Below are 21,713 nucleotides of genomic sequence, written 5' to 3' on the forward strand. Positions count from 1 at the left end.
GCCCCAGCTCTCCCAGCCAGGGGAATTGACAAATGTAATGTTGGGAGCAATACAGAAGAGACGGGCCTTAGTATGTACTGTGTAAATCACCAAAATGTGATGTGATGTACTATACCTTCTCAGCATAAACTGGAAGTTAAAAAAAAAAAAGGCGCTGCAAATAGAATTGCTTCCTTTGGGCTTCAACCGGATTGGCAGCAACACAGATTCTGCTGTGGGTTGAAGTCACTTTCTGCTTTGGCACTACTCAGTCCGCGGGGATTGGTGGAGTCATGATTTAGCAGCAAGACTCTGGGAGCAGGCCAGCATCCACATCTGTTCTGAACTGTAAGTGGACTGGGAAAATGCTTGAAAAAAAGCCAGAGGAGGGAGGTGAAAGAGAACACAAAACCTTTAACCTCAAAAAGGCCAGGAAAATGACTTGATCAATTCCAAGGAGATTGGATTTCGAGAGAAGCTTTTATGGAAATAAAACCCATACGGTTCTTCTCTGTCTTCATCCATTAAGTTCCTCTGCCCCTGTGATACAAGAATCATTACACACAATACAAGAAAATCTTATTAGGAAGGACTAAAGCCTCACCTTACTTGGGATGAGTCTTCACAATTGAAGCGCAATGCGTTGGTAACACCTCTTAGGTATTCGTCGCACTTTTTAGTGAATTGCATAATGGATTTCTTTTCTCCAAATGTGTGACTATACCATCTTGTAGGAATTGGGGTGGGGGGTTGTTTTGTTTTGTTTTAACATCAAGAGGTACTCCATCTGTTGACTATCATGAAGATAACAGGGCGCCCGGGTGGCTCAGTAGGTTGAGTGTCTGACTTCAGCTCAGGTCATGATCTCACTGTTTGTGAGTTCAAGCCCCACATTGGGCTCCCTGCTGTCAGTGCGGAGTCTGCTTGGATCCTCTGTCCCCCTCTCTCTGTGCCCCTCCCCTGCTCATGCGGGTTCTCTCTCTCTCTCATTCTCTTTCTAAAAAATAAATAAAAGCCTTAAAAAATTTTAAATTTGAATATCATGTTGATCATGAGTGGGAGAGAGTGTGGCTGATTTACTGGAAAAAATACGGAGGCAGACAGGCCTGGATTCATACTTCAGCTCCATTTCCTAACTCTGTGACTTCAGGCAAGTTACTCCCTGGTGCTTAGCTTTTCCACCTATGATGAGAATAGTGATATCTAATTCATGGGTTGTTGTGAAGATTAAGGGAGTCCATGGGCATATGGAAAGTGTGGGATAAAAATGTTAGTTTGCCTTCTCTCTCTTTCCTTCTGTCTTATTGTCCTGCAGACAATGTCGTATAACCTGAGTCTTGATTTCCAGAGAAGGTATTTGTCTAATTGCAGTCAATGACCCAAACTTGGCGTTTCTAAAGTTGAAAGTATTTTTTTCTAACTAGCCAAAAGTGGCCAGAAAAACTAAGAGAAAACAGCCTGCATGGCACATACACACAGAAAGGGAGAGTATAAGTTTACTTGGAATAATCACAGTGGATTCTCCAAAGAAGCTGAGGCAAGGATCAGTTGGTCTATTTAGCTAAAATGCCAGATTCTTTTTGGAAAGACTCAGAAATGACAGTCAAATTTCAATGAAGTCAAATTTTAATAGAGCACATAGAAGAGTCAAAATAATAGAAATCCTCGAAATAATTTCCACATGATTCAGAAAAAAAGTTTTTGTTTCTCAGGAAAGCACATTACATTTTCTAATTAACTCTTGGGATATATAAAGAAAATAAAATAGCTCTTAGGGATCCCAAGGCTCTACTCAACCTCTGACTCTCAGTTTCCTTATGTAACATGAAAAGAGTGAAACAAAATCGATTCTTTTTTTTAACGTTTTTATTTATTTATTTATTTTGAGAGAGAGCGAGAGAGCATATGTGCATGCATGAGTGGGGGAGGGGCAGAAGGAGAGGGGGAGAGAGAATCCTAAGCAGGCTCTGAGCTGTCGGCGCAAAGCCGGATACAAGGCTTGAACACACGAACCCTGAGATCATGACCTGAGCCAAAATCGAGTCGGATGTGTAACCCACTGAGCCACCTACATGCCCTGAAATTGATTCTTTCTAAAGTCCCTTTCAATCTAAAATTCTAAGATTTTGTGCTTTGTTAAACATATTAAAATTATTTTTACACTTTCTATATTAACAACAAATAATGATGATTTACTGAGAACTTAGTTGATGTGGTTCAGGTCATTTACTCCCTGTACATATCCCAGGAAAGGAGCACCTGGCTGGCTCTGTTAGGGAACGTGCAATTCTTGTTCTTGGGGTTGTGAGTTCAAGCCCCACATTGGGTGTAGAGATTACTTAAAAATTAAATCTTTTAAAAAATTACCATAGGAAATAGGTACTATTATTATTCCCATTTAACAGGTGAGGAAACTGAAGCCGAATTTAAGTAATTTTTCCAATGCCATCCTGTTAGCAAATGAGGGAAGTTCAGATTTAACTGGAACTCTCTGATTCTGTCTCAAGCTTCTACCCAAACCTATGTTGCCCCTCAGTACATTGTTTTATTAACAAAGGATAAGAAGCTTTCTTGGTTGGGGCACTGGGTGGCTCAGTCAGTCAAACGTCTAACTCTTGATATCACCTCAGGTCACTATCTCCCAGTTTTTGAGTTCGAACCCCACATTGGGCTCTTTGCTTACAGTGCAGAGCCTGCTTGGGATTCTCTCTCTCTCTCTCTCTCTCTCTTTCTCTCTGCCCTTCCCCTGCTCTCTGTCTCAAAAACTACATAAACTATTTTAAAAAATGAAAACAAAAGAAGCTTTCTTGGCAATGGAAAAAATTCAATCTTGGTAAAAAATATTCTCCTAAATAAATGGTGTAGTGAATTATTATACATACTGGGCTGGGAAATTTGTCAGTGCTTTGGACTGTGAGTACTGTGGCTGCGCAATGTGTTTTTTTCACCTTGGTCCTGCTTGCTAGGCACGTAGTGAATTTGTATCGAGCGAAATGTATACTGTATAACTTCATTAAAAATCATTATAAAGGTTCTGAAAGCTGGAAGCAACTTTTTAGCTCATTTAACCTATCTACCTCCCACCCCACTATTTTATAGAAGAAGGAGCTAGAAGTCAGAGAGAGGAAAAGGGAGACACAACTGGCACCCAGGACTCCTTCCCACTTCACTGTGTATGGAATTCTTCCCACCTCCTCACAGCATCCGGAACTGAACGAACGTGAGTTTGCTCCTTGGTAGGTGACACAGAGACACTATAGCAGGCAGAGTTGTTACCCAAAAGAGACTTCATTTGCAGAAAATAAAAGAGGTCGCGGAGCATAAGATCCCAAACCATGACTCCTGGAGTGAGGGTGCGCGGATTTCTTTTACTGAGGGTTAAGATGAATATTCAGAAAGGGGAGCTTTATCATTGCAGGTCAAGGTCAGCGTAAGGTTGTGCAGGGGTACTTAGGAGACATGTCTGTTTGTGTGTCCTGTGTTACATTAACGAGGCCCCTGTTTGGGTGCGGAGTTGAACATTACAGTGAGGTAGGGGGTGACTGGACACCCCATCTGTGCAGGTGTGAGTCAGTGGTCAAGCTCATACTGGCCTCGGCTGCCTGGAGCTTTTCCTGTTTGCTCCCAAAAAATAAGGTTCACGTTCCTGCGAAGAAGGGGGGAGCCCGTGGGAGTCTTGCCAGGGACAGTTTTTTTTTTTTTTAATTTTTTTTAATGTTTTTATTTATTTCTAGGAGAGAGAGAGAGAGAGAGAGACAGCATGAGCAGGGGAGGGTCAGAGAGAGAGGGAGTCACAGACTGAAACAGGCTCCAGGCTCTGAGCAGGCAGTCAGCACAGAGCCCGACGCGGGGCTCGAACCCACGAACCGCGAGATCATGACCTAAGCGAAAATCGGACGCTTAACCGACTAAGCCACCCAGGCCCCCCTTGCCAGGGACAGTTTTAACCTCCTCAGCCCCGTGGGTACGGTTTCAGACTCACGGAGCTGAAGCCCACCTCCCCACCAGCTGAGTCGCCCAGGTCCCCAATTCACAGCCTCACTTTTTTGCCCATTACCCACTTAGTGGCTCTGCCTTGAACCAGCCGAGGGCATGGCGGACGCCAGCTGGCCTGGCACAAGACTCCATTGAGAGGGGACTAATTTTGCCTGGTCCGACAGAATTCGCCTGCCTTGTTTCAGCTGTGTCTGCACCAATGTGGCTGACTTTACAAGAGCCGGGAGGAAGTGTCACCGTCTGCCTGTTGGTGGGGAATTGGCCTTTCTGGTCCCCCCCGCAGGCTTTGGGGAGGCTCCGTGGCTCGGGGCCGGCCCGCTGAGGCGCTTCTCCTTGGACTGTGGGCTGCTGGAGCAGAGGAAGCTCCGCCGAGCTCGAGAGCCAAGGGTGATAAGTGGTCTGCCCGCATCTGGGACAAGCAAGTGTGATCGGAACACGATCGCAACAGTGTGGCAAACTGTCTCCTGAATACGCGTCATTGTCACATGACAATGTGACAAACATGACTGTTTGGACAGTCAGTTGAGAAAGGCCTGGCTTAAAAAACAAAGAAAGAAAGAAAGAAAGCAAAGAATTTTTTTTTCAAGACCTTATTTTAAGGAATCTCTGCACTCACTGTGGGGCTCAAATTTACAACCCCAAGGTCAAGAGTCTCAGGCTCTCCTGACTCCACCAGCCAGGTGCCCCAGAATATTTTATCCTGATTACAAAAGCACTCACTACATGTTTATTGTAGAAAATTTAGAAAGTATCGGGGCGCCTGGGTGGCTCAGGCAGTTAAGTGTCTATCTCTGGCTCAGGTCATGATCTCACGGTGTAAGTTCAAGCCCCGTGTCAGGCTCTGTGCTTACAGCTCAGAGCCTGGAGCCTGCTTTGGATTCGGTGTCTCCCTCTCTCTCTGCCTCTTCCTGACTTGCACTCTCTCTCTCTCTCTCTCTCTCTCTCTCAAAAATAAACACTAAAAAAATTTTTTTAGAAAGTACAGAAAATTATAGAAGACGACAAATGCTATGTATTTGATTACCATTCCAGGAGAATCATCAGGAACTTTTTGTTGTATATTCTTTACAGCTTTTAAAACCTATTCACATGGATTCTCCATGTATTTATGTTTGCTTTTTTTTCCCTAAAATACATCATAAACAATTTTGTATACTCCTAGCTCTTGCTTAACAATATTTTTGGTAGCTGCATAGTATTGATCCTTTTCTTATATCATATGAATTTATAACCCTGTTGGGTATTTAGGTGTTCCTCAGCTTTTTGTTATTTAAGGTAATGAGTGATAAACCTTTTTGCCTAACTCCGATTATTTTCATAAGCAAATCCTTGAAAGAAAAATTGTTCAATAGAAGTCACAACTAGTTTCTAGTTTAAAAATTTTAGGGGCGCTTGGGCAGCTCAGTCGGTTAAGCGCCTGACTTCGGCTCAGGTCACAATTTCGCAGTTTGTGAGGTCCAGCCCAGCATCACGCTCTATGCTGACAGCTCAGAGCCCGGAGCCTGCTTCAGATGCTGTCTCTTCCTCTCTCTCTGACCCTCCCCTGCTCATGCTGTCTCTCTCTCTCAGAAAAAAATAAACATTAAAAAAATTTTATAAATAGTGGCACCTGGGTGGCTCAGTCGGTTAAGCCTCTGACTTTGGTTCAGGTCATGATCTCATGGTTCATGGGTTCAAGCCCCGCATCAGACTTTGTACTGACAGCTTGGAGCCTGGAGTCTGCTTCGGATTCTGTGTCTCCCTCTCTCTACCCATCCCTTGCTCGTGGTCTGTCTCTCAAAAATAAATAAATGTTGGGGTGCCTGGGTGGCTCAGTCAGTTGGGCATCCTACTTCGGCTCAGATCATGATCTCCCAGTTAGTGGGTTCAAGTCCCACATCAGGCTCTGTGCTGACAGCTGGCTCAGAGCCTGGATCCTGTTTCGGATTCTGTGTCTCCCTCTCTCTCTGACCCTCCCCTGCTCATGCTGTCTCTCTCTCTCAGAAATAAATAAAACATTAAAAATTTTAATTTTAACGCTTAACCGACTAAGCCACCAGGCGCCCCTAAAAAATTTTTTTAAGGAATAAATAAAAACACTAATTTTTTTTTTAATGTTTTACTTATTTCTAGGAGAGAGAGAGAGAGACAGCGTGAGCAGGGGAGGGTCAGAGAGAGAGGGAGTCACAGACTGAAACAGGCTCCAGGCTCTGAGCTGTCAGCACAGAGCCCGACGTGGGGCTCGAACCCACGAACCCCGAGATCATGACCTAAGCGAAAGTTGGACGCTTAACCGACTAAGCCACCCAGGCGCCCCAAAAAACACTAATTTTTTAAAATAAATGTTATAAGTTTTTTAAATTTTGGGGTGCCTGGGTGGCTCATTCAGTTAAGCGTCAGACTTCAACTCAGGTCATGATCTCATGGTCCGTGGGTTCAAGCCCCACGTCGGGCTCTGTGCTGACAGCTCAGAGCCTGGAGCCTGTTTCAGATCCTGTGTCTCCCTCTCTCTCTCTGCCCCTCCCCTGCTCATGCTCTCTCTGTCTCCATCTCAAAAATAAATAAACATTAAAAAGTTTAAAAAAAAAAGAAATTTTTTAAATTTTATAAATAAAGATTTTACTATCCACTGCCAAATTGTGTTTGGACAAGGTTATACCAATATACATTTTCATTAATGTAAACCCATTAGCAAATTTCTCAGTGTTCTCACTCTCATGGAGTGTTTACTTTTTATTAATATCTGCACCCAACATGCGGCTCAGACTCATGACCCTGAGATCAAGAGTCACATGCTCTTCCGACTGAGCCAGCCAGGTGTCCCACATTTCCTTAATTTAAGCCAAGCTAAGGTTACAAAGGCTCCCAGATAAAGACAAACATACTTGGGGCTGTTTTGCGTATGTGATTGTTTTCTCTTTTTGTTAATTACACAAAAAGCGATGATGCCATCATACTTTTTGTTTGCAGGTGATAATACTCCTTCCGGAGCAGACAAGCCTTTATATCTGTTTAAAAGAAAAAGTGGTCATCTTGCCTTTTGTGACATGATCCAGAATCCTCCCAATGAATGTTTATTTCTGTGAGCATCTTAATTAAGTATGCCACTAAGAAAGTCAAGATTAATGCTCTCTGGAGCAATAATTTGATAAAAAAGAAATGGAATGTATTTTGTGTTTCATAAAGAAGTATTGTTGAAGTACTTTTTTTTTTAACCTCCTGGGAAAGAAAAATGTGAAACATTTTTTGGTGGAGTTACTTGAAAGATGTAAGAGAGGCACCTGTTTGGCTCAGTTGGAAGAGGAGGCAACTCTTGACCTTGGGGTTGTAAGCTCGAGCCCCACATTGGGTGTAGAGATTACTTAACAATAAAAATCTTAAGGGAAAAAATGCTAATGAGGAGTGTGACATTCTGGTTGGTGGGATGGTTTCAATAATTATGAGGTGGGCGTGGCTAGATTGTTTTATTAAACCGAGGTGCTCAAGAGAATGACCTGCTCGTGCTTGTATTCCTATAGCTTTGCTAGAAAATGTGTTCTAGGCAGAATTTAGTATACCTTGTGAAGGGTTGTACTTGATCAGAGAAGAGAGTCGTCAATGGTAAAGGAGAAAAAAGAAAGTTCTTTATGTTTTCTATCAAAGAAGTGGAGATGATTAGACAAATCTCAATTTTTAAAACATTTCATATTTTATTTTTAAAAATTTTATTTTTTTATTTTTTTAAAATCTTTTAAATGTTTTATATTTCTGAGAGAGAGAGAGAGAGCATGAACAGGGGAGGGTCAGAGAGAGAGGGAGACATAGAATCCAAAGACAGCCTCCAGGCTCTGAGCTAGGGGTCAGCACAGAGCCCGACGCGGGGCTCGAACCCACAAACTGTGAGATCATGACCTGAGCTGAAGTCGGATGCTCAACCGACTGAGCCACCCAGGTGCCCCTAAAAAAATTTTTTAAGGTTTATTTATTTTTGAGACAGAGACAGAGCACTAGTGAGGGAGGGGCAGAGAGAGGGAGACACAGAATCTGAAGCAGGCTCCAGGCTCTGAGCTGTCAGCACAGAGCCTGACTTGGGGCTTGAACCCACACCATGAGATCATGACCTGAGTCAAAGTTAGATGCTTAACTGACTGAGCTGTCCAGCTACCCCCATAGTTGTATTTTATTTTATATAAATAAGTATAGGGGTACCTGGCTGGACCAATCAGTAGAGCATGTGGCTCTTGATATAGAAGTTATGAGTTCAAGTCCTATTTTGGGCATAGAACTTACTGTAAAATAAAATAATAAAATAAAATANGCTTTCCAATATTCTAAAACTTCCAATATTCACAAAATCACTTTTATAAAAATATACACACTGTATTTCTGAGATGTTTACAGTTTATCATTTATATACAAAAGGTTTGCAATTAATAGTACTTTAATATTGATTGTTTCAGAGTTTGGCTTTTCTGGGAAGGAAAACCTCAATATAACGTATATAGGGGAAAAAAACGCAAAACAAAACTAACCTCAAACTAAAACCTGAGCTCAAAGCAGTGTGCTATAATGGACAAAGGAGGTCAGGGTCAGTGGATTTGGGTTAAGAAATGGAGCTCTCGGGGCGCCTGGGTGGCTTAGTCGGTTAAGCGTCCATCTTTCGCTCAGGTCATGATCTCGCGGTTCGTGGGTTCGAGCCCCGCGTCGGGCTCTGTGCTGACAGCTCAGAGCCTGGAGTCTGTTTCAGTCTGTGACTCCCTCTCTCTCTGACCCTCCCCTGCTCATGCTGTCTCTCTCTCTCCTAGAAATAAATAAAACATTAAAAAAAAAAAAAAGAAATGGAGCTCTCTCATCAGGGAGGAACTTTGGATAATCCAATACTCTCTTTGTCTCAGCCTTCTGATCTGTAAAATGTGAGATTTGTATTTGTTGATCCCTTCCAGGTCAAAGTGTTTCTGATTCTATTTGTGATTTTAAGAAAATGATTGGACCAGGTAAAGCCAAATTTGGCTGGTATCAAACCTAACAAAAGCAAACATGATTTCACAAAGCATCTCTTAGCAGAAGTAATTTCTTTCTTTCCTGTTCTTTCCCTTCTCTTTTTGGCAGTATGATGTCCCCATCACTTCTTCTGTGGGGGATAGAAATACAGTCTTTCTTCTTCCTTCACTTTCCAAGGGACTTCTTTGGCTGAGAGAGGAAATGGGAATGATGTAACATTGAAGAGCCCGGAATATTCTACGGAAGCAGGCATGAGGAACCAAGAAAAGACAAGAATGAGGAGCTAGCAAATTGAGAAGGAAGGCTGGAATGGTGAGTGTTTTAAAGAGAAGGATTGAAGAAGTTAGAGTCGCTGATATTGGGGAAAAGGAAAGGAAAAGTTGGTGTTTGCTAAGGAAGACGTTTATGACCATTTGCTCTGTGTCATGCAGTTAAATTCAATTTTTTGCTGCCTCTTCAAGAGACCCAGAGGTAAGATCTCTTCATTTGTCTTTGGAGCAGGATTCGTCTTCCTTATAGACATGACAATGTGAATTACCTGCACGTGACAAGGTCCCATTGTTTTTAGTTTATGATCTAGAAAGCTACTTCAATTGTAGGCATCACTCGTAAATGTTACTTACAAACAGAAAAACAGACTCTTTCTTATGTGTCAGCTTCTTCTCATAGATTTTCTTTAATATTTTGAACAATTCATCAATATGGATTTCCCCCCATCTAAAATTCTGCCTTTGAAAAGCTGGGCAATCTTATCTTGAGACACTGCAATTCTGCTTTTAGGAGCATCTCAAATAAATATTGAATCAAATATTCACAATCCTGCAAATTTCTGCAATCACGTCAGCTATTGCTATTTGTTCTTTGCTAGCTAAATATAAAATTAATTAGGTTAGTTTGGATTATGTTAACATTACATTCTTAAAAACAAACATTAATATAAATATTAAAAATAAATATTAATATAACAAATGTAACTTTTTTCATCTTTTTTTAATAAAAGTAATCTCTGTACTCAGTGTGGGTCTTGAACTCACCACCTTGAGGTCAGGAGTCAGATGTTCTATCATTGAGCCAGCCACACACCCCTGGAGTGAAACTCTGAAACATATGATGCATAAAAAGTATGAATGTATTCTTGCAACCAAATATTTGTATGTGGAACCTGATTCCCCCTCTTAGTTTGTACAAAGTTACTTAGAAATTGTTACAGCTGGGAATGGACTGGGGCTTGGTCTGGTTGTTAGAATGGACTGTTTCAAACACAAAAGACCCTCCTCAGCTCTTAACTCTTTGTTCATATTGCCAGCGACCTTTAAAAACAATCATTCCATCGTAATTACATTCTGTATTCCCATCTGAATCAAGGCTGAACTCAGGTTCGTTCCCCTGGGGGGCTGAAAGGTTTAGGGACATCATAAAAAAGTTTGAAATTGCACAGAAGTGCTGTAGTAACCTACCCACCAGCTCTGATCTCCACTCACACCCTCACTGGCTGGGTTATTCCTTCAGTGAAACAAATCAAGAACGAGAAAGAGGCCTTTGGCTCTCTCTCTGCCCCGTGTGTACATGGTGCCCTCTAGTGGCAGAGTGTAGCATTTCCAGGAAGGGAATGCAGACTCTGACTCCATAGCACACCAAGATCTTCCTGCTACCTTCTTGTTTATATGAGCTTTATTTGAATTAAATGTAAAAAAGGTAGAAAACAATATAGTTTTATTTGCAATTTAAGATGCAAGTTGCTATGGCAATCTAAAATAGTTTATAGTTATTCCTTGTATATGCACTTTATATATTAGCCTTTTAGACATTTACATATATATGTCATTTATATATATATGGAATAAAGTTAATCATTTGGGAAGTTTAACAATAATGAGAAAATTCTCTTCAAAAGAATTTCCTTAATGTGCTATTGGTATACATCTCATAATAGCCAAGATGTTTATATTAAGGGCCTGAACCCAACTCATTAAATAAAAATAAAGGCACATTTCTCGAAAAATTGCTAAAGAAGAAGGTATGTCAAAAATATGCACTATACTAATTTTTTCAAAAGGATATAAACTGTAGTTTTAAGCACTGTCTTCTCTTCAAATTTCCTTTACCAACAATATACAGTAGGACTTTTGATGTCCAGATGACACTGTAGAAAGATGACTAAGGCACTCATGTGCAGAAAAGCTTGTATATAATGCAGATAAAATGTAGAGAGATTATTCCAAAATTAAAATTTTCGGTATAATCAATTAATACCTGAAAGTCTTAAAGTATCTTTATATGATTAAAAGACATAAATCTTTGTATATTATGCCTCTGGGGTCATGTCTTGAAATGGTACTTGAAATGCAGAATCTCCACCTTTAAAGTGACTTTTAAAATTTTCTACACAAGCAGATGTCTAACTTCTGTGCTGTTTTATAGACTCTTATAATGAAGTTTGTAAATAAAATGTTTATAATAAACAGCTTATCAGTTGTGAGAGCCAAGTACTTCTTCTAAGCCCCTAGTGTAAAATAGATGCATTCCAAATATCGAATGTTTACTTATTTTTTGAGAGAGAGAGGCAGAGAGAGCAAAGGGAAGACATAGAATCCGAAGCAAGCTCTAGGCTCCGAGCTGTCAGCACAGAGCCCGATGCAGAGCTTGAACTCTCAAAACTGAGATCATGACCTGAGTAGAAATCAAGAGTCAGATGGTTAACCAGCTGACCCACCCAGGCGCCTTGGAATGTTTAATATATAGATATTGAACTTTTAAAAATGGCAATATTAAGGAGCCCCTGGGTGGCTTAAGTGTCTGTTGGTTAAGTGTCTGACTTCAGCTCGGGTCATGATCTCAGGGTTCATGGGTTGAAGCCCTGCATTGGGCTCTCTGCTGACAGCTCAGAGCCTGAAGCTTGCTTTGGAGTCTGTGTCTCCCTCTCTCTCTGCCCCACCCCTGGTTGTACTCTATTTCTCTCTCAAAAATAAATAAACATTAAAAAAATTTAATTCCCAATGTTTTATTATATTGCTGAAATTCACCTGCTTCTTATAAAATATATTCTGTTCACTTAAGTAAGACTTTGCTTCAATATTCTTCAATTTCCTTCTACCATACTCTACAGTGGACCTACAGGTGAATTGTGCACATGTTGTAAACTTTTAGTAAATCACAGTTTTAACTCTTAGTTCTGAAGTATCATCTTTGGGAGCGCCCGGGTGGTTCGGGTGGTTAAGTGTCGGACCCTTGGTTTTGGCTCAGTCCATGATCCCAGGGTCGTGGGATCAAGCCCCACATTGGGCTCTGCACTGAGCATGGAGCCCACTTGGTATTCTCTTTCTCTCTCCCTCTTCCGCTCTCCCCCATTTATGCTCTCTTCCTCTGAAATTAAAAAAAATAAAGTAGCATCTTCATCATATACAAATGTAGTTCAGAGGTGATTCTACACATGACTGGCTTCTTCCTCCTGCTGTGAACAGGGCACTTGCCTTGTGTGTGCCTATTATGAGAATCATTACCTCCAGTAGGTCTATGCCACCAGCTTCTTTTATTTTCTTTTTAAAGGTATCACATTCTGTTTGTAAGTTTGCAGGATTCCCATTCCCATCAAGGGTATGAGTATTTTTAGGATCAGCATCAAAATGCTTTAAAAAAAAAAAAAAAAAAANTGTGAAATGTCTTCACATATTTAAAAGAGAGGTCTCCATTCTGATAATGTCCTGTTAGTTTGTTTTTGGTTTTGTTTCTGGGTTTTTTTTTTTTTTTTTGGAGGGGGTGTGTGTGAGTATAGTTGACCACTATTAGGATTTTTTTTATAAGATGCTAATGATGTATGTTAGCATGTCTGGTATACCAACTCACTCTTCTGAGGCTAGAGCAGCAGGGACCCCTGATAACTTTTCAAGAGAGAAAAGTCACCCGTCTATCGTGCATTATTAAATATTCAGCTGGGTTGATTTCGTCTCCCTTGGCAAAAGTCGGAATGCTCACACAAACACCAACTTCTGAACCTCTTGTTACTAACAGTAATTTTGTTAATGTTATAGTTTTAGATACAATTGTTATAAGGTCCTAGAGCACAAGACTCCTTGAGACGCTATATGGTGCATCTTAGTAGGTTTACTTAAGTAGCGTGGGGATGGGACCTGTGGGCAGAAAGAACCGAACTTCTGTTGTATGAAGCTGGTGGTTATACGCTTAGTACTCAAGGCGGGAGGGGAGATATTAGCTTATAAATGTCTTCTTTGAAATTCTGCTTGTAAAACTACTTTCACAATGGGGCACCTGGGTGGCTTAGTCAGTTAAGCATCCAACTTTCGCTTAGGTCATGATCTCGCAGTTCGTGGGTTCGAGCCCCGCGTCGGGCTCTGTGCTGACTGTCAGCTCAGAGCCTGGAGCCAATTTCGGTCTGTGTCTCTCTCTCTCTCTCTGACCCTCCCCTGCTCACGCTGTCTCTCTCTCTCTCCTAGAAATAAATAAAACATTTTTAAAAATTTTTTTTAAAAAACCTACTTTCACAAGATTTTTCTGCTGTTGATCATTCAGTTCCATGTAAGTATTGGTGAGATATACAGTCATTCATGAGACCCTGTAAAAATGTAGCAACCTGCATGCCTTTGATCCTTATGGGAACGGGGCAAGCTGTAGGTCAGCCTTCCATGCTTAAGGTGAACATTTCTCTGCTTCTGTCCCTCACCACAATGACACAGACTCCTGTGTATACAAAAAAAAAAAAAAAGGATGCCTTCTATTTTTAAAAATTAAACCACTATACTCTGTTCTAAATCATGATAGTTTTCTGGCTCCTTTATGTTGATATAACGTATTGGCACAATAGTCCAAAATGATGAGTCCATTCGACAGTGAACCAGATCTAGACAGGTAATCTGCACATCATTTATTAACAAAGGGTGCATCAAAATAACCGTACTCACTTTGTATTTTTCTTTCATGCTGTCATTGCCAACAAAGGCCTGGAATGACCTCACAGCCAATCACTGAGGACCCTTGTGTTTTGGGACTTGAAGAATCTGGCACAGGCAGAATGATGTCACAGTGTGGTAAGAATTGTACCGCCTTATTTTTATTGCCCATATGTATTAAGAAACATTTAATTAAAAAGGGGGGTGTCTTTCGGGACACTCAGGTGGCTCAGTCAGTTAAGTGTCCGACTTCAGTTCAGTTCATGATCTAACGCTTCCTGAGTTCGAGTCGCGCAGCAGCCTCTGTGCTGACGGCCCAGAGCCTGGAGCCTGCTTGGGATTCTGTGTCTCCCTCTCTCTCTCTGCCCCTCCTCCCCTCACGCTCTGTCTTTCTCTCTCAAAAATACACAAACATTTAAAAAAAAAAATTTAATGGGGGGGTCCCCTCTTTATGCAAAATATTCTAATTCAAAGACGTAACCACCCCACATAATAAATGGCCTAGAATACAAGTTCAGTTTCAAACACTTGAAAGTGAGGCAAAGGGGCCTCCTTTTCTCTCTAGGATCACCCCTGCCAACCTTGCTAAACTCCTATATTGAATTTCCTCAAAGCAAGGGAAAACAAAAGTCTTTTATATTGCCATGTATTTTTAAACCAATGGCTTCTTTCGCATAGTTCCGTTTATTGCGTAATTAAGAAGAAAAAAGACTATTCATACCGAGAGGAAAATTCTTTTGAAAATGTTGTTGCAAATCTTGTAAAATACAGCATATCATGGAGAAAAAAAGTTTTTTCAATGAAAAAAACTGGTTACATTTTAATATAGGCACTCTAATAATTTTAGAATGGTCTACATGAAATCTATATATTAGGTTTTAGTGAAGTGAAATAAATCCTGCAGGGATGGAAATCTACCTTTATGTTTTGTTCATGTTCTTTAAAGGATGTGGCATTTTTTGAAGATAGGACAGTTAGAAAATGGAAGCATAAGTTTAAAAAAATTATCTTAGGCAACTTCATGTATGTTGAAAATTGGTTTGCTCTGCTGTTATTAACAGTTGCAGGCAAATTGAAGGCCCTATAGCACTTACATGATAGGATAAATATTCAAAGACAAAAATTAATCTTGTAATAAAATTAAAAGCTCTATGTCTTAATTTCCTTATTTAAAAAAAAATCTTCTCAAAGCTAGAGGCACATTATTAAAGTTTGTAATCCCCAGGACAGAAACCTTGACCTTTGCCTGGTAACAGCTCATAATACTTACTGCAAGGAAACTGAGGCTTGGCCTGTCAAACCTTTTAATGGGTTGAAAAATAAAGTTGGAAAATATATTTTTATGATTTTTTAAATTTTTATTTATTTATTTGTTTATTTTTAATGTTTTATTTATTTCTGAAAGAGAGAGAGAGTGTGTATGTGAGCAGGGGAGGGTCGGAGAGAGAGAGACACAGAATCTGAAGCAGGCTCCAGGCTCTGAGCTGTTAGCACAGAGCCAGACGTGGGGCTTGATCCCACGAACCATGTGATCATGACCTGAGCTGAAGTTGGATGCTTAACCGATGGAGCCACCCAGGCACCCCAAGATTTTTTTACTTTTAAGAAATCTCTGCACCCAATGTGGGGCTTGAACTCATAACCCCAAGATCAAGAGTGCATGCTCCACCAATTGAGTCAACCAGCGACCCCCCCAAAAATATTCAGCAACCTTACCCATACTTGCTAACTGCATCTTGCAGAGAAATTAGCCTAAGTGGCTTGTTACAGATCATACCATTATTCCTGTAGCTAATATTTTTGAAGTGTCACTAAATTTTACACATTGGTTCTTTCTATTTAGGTAAGGTCTAAAGGGACCTGTACTACTTCCAATCTCGGTTTTTGGGTTTTTTTTTTTTTTTAATGTTTATTTATTTTTGAGAGAGGAACATGAGTGAATGGGGAGGGGGGCAGAGAGAGCCGGGGACAGAGGGTCTGAAGCGGGCTCTGTGCTGACAGGAGACAGGCCATGCGAGGCTCGAACCCACGAACCATGAGATCGTGACCTGAGCCGAAGTTGGAGGCTCAACCGACTGAGCCACCCAGGCAGCGCCCCTATATTTTAGTTTTTTAATAAATAAATGGGCACGCTGGTCACTCTAAGCATCAGCTAAACTTTTAGTTCTGCAGTTTTAATTTTGGTTAAAGTGTAGTATTTCTTATTGAGAAACTTACAAGGGAAGGCACGTAACAGGTTTAAAAGAAATTATATTGAATATAGTACCTTCCTGGAGGTTTTTTTGTTTGTTTAAAAATTTTTTTAATGTTTTATTTATTTTTGAGAGAGAGGGAGGGAGGAAGGGACAGAGAGAGAGGGAGACACAGAATCTGAAGCAGGCTGCAGGCTCTGAGCTGTCAGCACCGAGCCTGATGCAGAGCTCGAACCCATGAACTGTGAGATCATGACCTAAGCCAAAGCTGACACTTATCCGACTGAGCCACAGGCACCCCTGTTTTGCTTTGTTTTTAAGTAAACTCCATACCCAGCATGGGGCTACAATTCATGACCCCAAGATCAAGAATGATGGTGCTTTATTGAATTAGTCAGGCTGGCGCCCCCTTTTCCAGAGTTTTTATTTAGGGTGCTCATTAATCGCTGCCTTATTGGAGTATGGCACCTTCTAATTCAGTTCCTTCAGCTCCTTCTGGGAGGCTGTCAGCAAGCATCTCCCTCTGAAAAGGTTGCTTGCACAAAGCCTCACTCCAAGGCATTCATTTAGGTAGTGCCTTAATACTGTTATGGTATGTGGCATTTTCTAACATGTTTCTATATTTGTTGATCATTTAACTCTTAGATTTATTGATTTCTTGATTGATTGTTTTAATGTTTATTTATTTTTGAGACAGAGAGAGACAGACCGTGAACAAGGGAGGGGCAGAGAGAGAGAGGGAGATACAGAATCTGAAACAGGCTCCAGGCTCTGAGGTGTCAGCACAGAACCCGATGTGGGGCTTGAACCCACGAACCGTGAGATCATGACCTGAGCTGAAGTCAGATGCTTAACCAACTGAGCCACCCAGGCTCCCCTTTATTTATTTTTTAGCATTTATTTATTATTGAGAAACAGAGAGAGACAGAGCATTGAGTATGAGAGGGTCAGAGAGAGAGGGAAACACAGAACCCGAAGCAGGTTCCAGGCTCAGAGCTGTCAGCACAGAGCCCGATGCGGGGCTCGAACCCATGAGCAGTGAGATCATGACCTGAGCCGAAGTCGGATGCTCAACTGACTGAGCCACCCAGGTGCTCCGACTCTTAGATTTAAAAAATGTTTAAGTAATCTCTACATCCAACATGAGACTTGAACTTATACCCCCGAGATCAAGAATTGCATGTTCCACAGACTGAGCCAGCCAAGCACCCTTGCATTTGGTTCTTATAAAATCCTTAGGTAGTGAAAACAGATGCTATTGTCCTGTTTTATAAGTTGCCAGAGGTGAACAAACATCTCCAAGAACACAGCAGTGGAAACAAGCTATGAACTCCACATCTTTGTGACTCTAAATCTCAAGCTTTTTCTCACAACCTTAGGGCAAAATGTCCCAGATCATTTCAGGGGAGGGGCTTTATCATTATCATCCTTGTGGTATAATTGGCATATAACGTTATATCAGTCTCAGGTGTGCAACATAATGATTTGATGTTTGTATACATTGTGAAATCCTCACAGTAAAAACCAGGTCCTTTAATAAGCAAACTCTTACTGCTACTAACTCTCCCTGTCTCCTCACCAAACCCTCTGACTGCTGGGCCACAGTGGTGGCTCTCTGGATCACAGGGAAATGTAGGGAAGATAGGGCAGTCCAAGTTCATGCTGCTCACAGGCATCTTGGCAGCTAGGTGTGTGCTGTTGCAGCTTTACCTCGAAGGAGTCAACTTTAGTAAAGTTGAAATATACTAGGACCCCAGGTGCCTGGGTGGCTCGGTTAAGCGTCTGACTCTTGATTTGGGATCAAGTCATGATCTCACACTTTGTGAGATGGAGCCCCACATGGAGCTCTGCACTGAGAGCATGATGCCTGCTTGGGATTCTCTCTCTCTCTCAAAATAAATACATAAACATGTAAAAAAAAAAAAAAGAACCTATGAGGACCATCTGTTGCACAATTCCCTCCCATCATCTCATCACCTTAGCACACCTTAGCAACCCACATGTCAAATAAGCAAAAGTTTATCAGGAAAGATTACAAGAAAGTGCTAGCGAATGCAGTCTGTGCTCCTAGCTCCAAGGTTATCTTCCCGTCTCAGCTGGCGCTCCCTTTCCTGCCGGCTGGCATCTTGTGATATTCAGCTCTTGCTCATGAGCCCTGGAAAAGTCCCAGATGGATCCCAGCACTCTCAACATTTGGCACCAAAGGTCCCATTTGGATTTTTCCATGGCTTTACTAATATCTGGTCCCCTTAGATAAGAATAATGCTAACATTACATAAATGCTCCTGGTAAAAAAATGAGAGAGAGAGAGGAAAGAAAGGAAAGAAAGGAAAGAAAGGAAGAAAGGAAGAAAGAAAAAGAAAGAAAGAGAAAGAAAGAAAAAGAGAGAAAGAGAAAGAAAGAGAGAAAGAGAAAGAAAGAAAGAAGGAATGAAAGGAAGGAAGAAAGAAAGAAAGGGAAAAAGAGAGAGGGAGAGAGAGAGAAAAGGTGTCTGTTCTAATAGTTGACATAGATTTCAAAAAAAATTCCTAAAGATCACTTAAGGCCCTTGTGATTATAGTGAGAAAGAAATAAAATTGAGTATTTTTTTAATGCCAGGCAGTGTGCCAAGAGTTTTAAATGCATTATATCATGTTGTCCTTAGAGTCACTTCATGAGAAAAATATTATTCTTATCCCCACTTTACAAATGAGGACACTGAGATCCAGAAAGTTACAATAGCTTGCTCAAGCTCATTCATTTGTAAATTTATAGAGCTGAAATTTTCAGCAAGGCTCAGAGTGACATTTTGGTCATAAAGGCATTGTTCAGGGAGACAAAGGAAGGGCATATGGGTCAGGGTGACTCAAGTAACCACTGACTTCCTTCCTTCAGTCTAAACCCGATTTCTTCTATATAAATCTTCTATGATTTGATCGGAAACACGTATGACCGAGATGAATCATGAATGATTCCTCATTGTGTTAGGATTGGGTAGTTGATCAAAGTATTTGTTGTGTGGACATGTAAATAATGCCCTGTAAGAAGATAGCTTTCTGCTTTGCAAATCAAAGGCTGGAAGGTTGAAGAGCAAATACCATGGTGTAGACCACTACCAAGTGGTCTCTCTCCCCTGTAAAAGTAGATTAGCGTTTATTTCTTCATTATTATTTTTAGACGACGTCTAAAATGTTTTTAAAGTTGTGCTTTAATACAAAGAGGGTAGATAACCTGTTTTCATGGGTGGGCCTTACTTTTGTGTCAAGAGACTCACAAATGCACCTATGTTATTTCTTCATCCATTTTGACCAATATTATTGACTGTATTCCCTATGCTGGACTTTCCATTTCCATGACTCATTTATTTCATAACTGGAAGTTTGTACCTCTTAATCCCTTTTATCTATGTCACCCGTGCCCTCACCCCGGCAACCACCAGTTTGTTCTCTGTATCTGAGTCTGTTTTTCTTTTGTTTGTCCCATCCATTTACTTTTAATAGTGAGGTGGGGGAGGGGAAGCATTCTGTAATTGCCACGATTAGTTCTCGGGCCTTAAGGGAGGCTGTGCCTTTGGACTGTGAACTTCGCAAGTGTTTCTCTTTTTTTTTTCTCCTCCCTTTGGGTGGGCCAGGACTGCTTGGAGCTGGGTATTTCTTCTCTCCCATTTGGAAAGCTAGAGCTGGCTGGAATTGGATATTTCCCTTACCCAAGTCACTTGGGCTCTGATAAAACCCCAGCAGGTCAGGCTCTGGTCAAGAGTTTATCCTGAGGGCAGACCTTGTTAAGAAGGAAATGATCGAACATATGTCAAAATCATTTCTTTTTTTCCTCCCTCTGCCTGGTAGAGCTCCAGGACATAACACACAGAAGCATGGGGATCCTCCTGATAACTGAGTTCCCTCAAGTTTTTATCTCTTGGACTTGTTCATGCTGAGCCTCTAGTAATTCATCAATGACAGTTCAGGTTTCCCTACCCTGACACTGATTCCCATGGAAGTTTCTGCTTTGGTAAGTTCTCTGTATCGACCTGTCATTCTCTCCAATTTGAGGGCTAAGCATAGACTGCCTATATGAGGAAAATCTTGGGCACTGAGTCTTCTAATGAGCTTTCTGGAGAGACAATATCTTACATGCATTGTCACAACTCATTACTGAAAGAATGAAACATGTCCTGTGTGACTGTACTAGAAGATTCTTGAAAGCTCACCAGTCTGCGCAGCGACTTCCCTTCTCTAAGGAATCTAAAAAGAATTGATTTAGTTTGCTCGGCTTTTCATTTTTTGTTAGGATGGAGTGGCCCCTTCCAAGCTTATTAGATACAGTCCTGAACAGCAGAAATTCTCAAGCATCTTTTAAAATGAGAAATACTGAGACTCAAACCTGTTCCTTTTCGTCCTCCGTCTGTAGCTTCATAGCAGCTATAATCACCAGTGGAAGAATTGATTCATAGAGGAATCTGTATGTAGTAAGATAATCTTGATATAAAATATATTTTGCATATGTTAGAGGCTATGATTTGAGACATTACAATGTAGTAGTAAACTTCATGGTTTCTAGAGGCAGATATACTGTGGTTTAGATACTGGCTTTTGCCATATAGGATCTGTATGGTCCTGAGCAAGATATTAACATGTTTGAGTTTCAGTTTTACATCTTTTAAAAGTGGATAATACATTGAAATGTAAAAATATAAGCATCTGACTTCAGCTACAGTCATGACCTCGCAGTTTGTGGGTTTGAGCCCTGCATCAGGTTCTGTGCTGACAGCTTAGAGTCTGGAGCCTGTTTCAGATTCTGTGTCTCCCTCTCACTCTCTGCCCCTCCCCCACTCATGAACTGTTTCTTTCTGTCTCAATAATAAATTTTAAAAACATAAAAAATAAAAATTTTAAAAATTTAAAAAACCAAAAGTATAATTAAAAAAAATTTTTTTAAGTTTATTTATTTTGAAAGAGAGAGCATGCATGTGAGTGAGGGAGGGGCAATGAGAGAGAGACAGAGAGAGAGAAAGGATCCCAAGCAGGCTCTGTGCTGTCAGTACAGAGCCCGATGCACAGTTTGAACTCACAAGTTATGAGATCAAGACCTGAGCTGAAATCAAGAGTTGGATGCTTAATCGACTGAGCCACCTAGCCTATAATATAAATATTCTGAATATATATATAACACAAGTAGAATAGAATAGAAAAATACAAAATGTAAACATGTAAAATATATTTTAAGGAGGCTAATAATGCCTGTGTACAGAAAAGGATTAAAAGACATGGTATAGACAGATGTAGCACTGAGGCCATCCTTTGAAAGCCCTGCTCACAAAGTTGGCCCTGGGTTGGCACCTGGAAAGTTGGGTTTGGGAAGGGTTCCCACTATGGTCTTATTAAAGAGTCGTTCACTGTGCTGAAATTGTGCAAATGATATAGTTTATGCTGCACACCTGGTTTCCTTCTGGGAGTCTGGAATCTGAGTATCTGTGTAGCAGAGAGTGCCAGTGTGAGCAGCCCCCAGAAAAATCTTGGACACGGAGTCTTCTAATGAGCTTTTGTGGGAGACAGTGTCATCCATGCATTATCACAACTCATTACTGAAAGAATTAAACATGCCCTAGGTGACTGTACTAGAAGATTCTTGGAAGCTCATGGTTTCCTCCAAACTACACCCCATGCGACTTTTCCCTATGCCGATTTTTCTTTGCATCTACTTACTG

General features: G+C 40.9%; 1 long non-coding RNA gene across 1 annotated transcript in view; it reads left to right on the top strand.

Moving 5' to 3' along the window:
- Positions 1-262: 262 nt before the first annotated feature.
- LOC144227633 (uncharacterized) overlaps positions 263-21,713 on the top strand; it is a 33,529-nt gene continuing 12,078 nt past the window's right edge. Inside the window, exons 1-5 of the long non-coding RNA XR_013333982.1 lie at positions 263-327; positions 3,079-3,199; positions 9,112-9,246; positions 13,888-13,976; positions 19,855-20,017. This is a non-coding gene — a long non-coding RNA (uncharacterized LOC144227633). The remainder of the gene's footprint in view (positions 328-3,078; positions 3,200-9,111; positions 9,247-13,887; positions 13,977-19,854; positions 20,018-21,713) is intronic.

The sequence above is a fragment of the Crocuta crocuta genome, unplaced genomic scaffold (genome assembly GCF_008692635.1).
Source record: "Crocuta crocuta isolate KB4526 unplaced genomic scaffold, BGI_CrCroc_1.0 scaffold41, whole genome shotgun sequence".
NCBI lineage: Eukaryota > Metazoa > Chordata > Mammalia > Carnivora > Hyaenidae > Crocuta > Crocuta crocuta.